General features: G+C 22.7%; 1 non-coding gene across 1 annotated transcript, besides 1 other annotated feature; it reads right to left on the minus strand.

The window, feature by feature from the left end:
- Positions 1 to 215: a repeat region.
- Positions 216 to 296: 81 nt separating this feature from the next.
- On the minus strand, positions 297 to 378 carry EHI_074280. The gene has a single exon. It is a non-coding gene; the product is annotated as a tRNA-Leu (tRNA).
- Positions 379 to 1,231: the final 853 nt, after the last annotated feature.

Below are 1,231 nucleotides of genomic sequence, written 5' to 3' on the forward strand. Positions count from 1 at the left end.
TATGAATGAAGTGATGAGTGAAATGATTTATATCATCTATGTTGTGATAGTTATGGTTATAATTCTTATTGTAATGATTAGTGTGATTATTCATGTATCTCTGTCTATACAGATAATACCTATTTTCACTCATTCTTCTATTATTTATATTTCTTTGTTGATGTGAATTTCTTCTTTTTTGGTTATTTGTTTTTCTATATTTTTTGTTGTATCTCTGATATGACAACTTTTTTTTTCTATTATTTTAAATAATAATAAAAATTTTTAGAATAACCTTCTAATTTTAATAAAAAAAATGCACGAAGTGGGGTTTGATCCCACGCATCTTTCGATATCCACGCCTAAAGCGGACGCCTTAGACCACTCGGCCATTCGTGCTTTTCCTTTATATTACTTTTTCTTCTCTTATTAGTTTTTTTCTTCTTTTAACTCTTTCTTATCCGTTGTTGTGTCTTATTCCTTTGAACATTATGTTTTGATATTTTCTTTATCAACATATTATTTATAGTATATTCACTGTTTAACTCAATTTCTTTATTTCATAGTTTTTGTTCTTATTGTGATTTAAGTGTGTTAATGTGTTTTATTTGTGTTTTGATAAATTGAACTTTGTTAAATAAAAAGATGAAATGAATAAGACATATCATTATTAAATTATGTATTTCATAGTTAATACAACAATTTGTGTTTATTAGACATATCATTGAATGAAATATTACATTTTGTCATTGTTCTGAATATCAGTCAATTGTTCTTCTTATAAAGAATTACCCTCATTTATTTTTTTATAAAGTATAAACAAGTCATTAATTATTTATAAGAATATGTCTATGATAATAATCACCTTCAATAAATGTTAGTAAACTATGAAGTGTATTTCAATTGTTTTTTAGTTATTGTTTATTTTTTGTTTTTTCAAACTTTTTTTTTAAAAATTGTTTATCTTTTTGGTTGTTGTTCTTCTAAATAATACTAAATTTCATGTATTATTCATATACGTTTGAATGACTTTTTGATAGAATTTCAGTTTCATGTATGTTTACAATTATGTTTTGTTTCATTAATTGAATCTCATTCTTCATATAAAACATGGTTAATGATTCTAAAACTGTGTGAGTGTAACTCATTGATTATTTCATAATTTTCTTGATATTTCATGTTATTTTGTGTAATTAAAAATTATTTCAATTAAATATGATTGTTAAATGATTATTTTTAATGATTCTATATA

Source organism: Entamoeba histolytica, genomic scaffold (assembly GCF_000208925.1).
Source record: "Entamoeba histolytica HM-1:IMSS scf_1104750517423 genomic scaffold, whole genome shotgun sequence".
NCBI classification, from domain to species: Eukaryota; Evosea; order Mastigamoebida; family Endamoebidae; genus Entamoeba; species Entamoeba histolytica.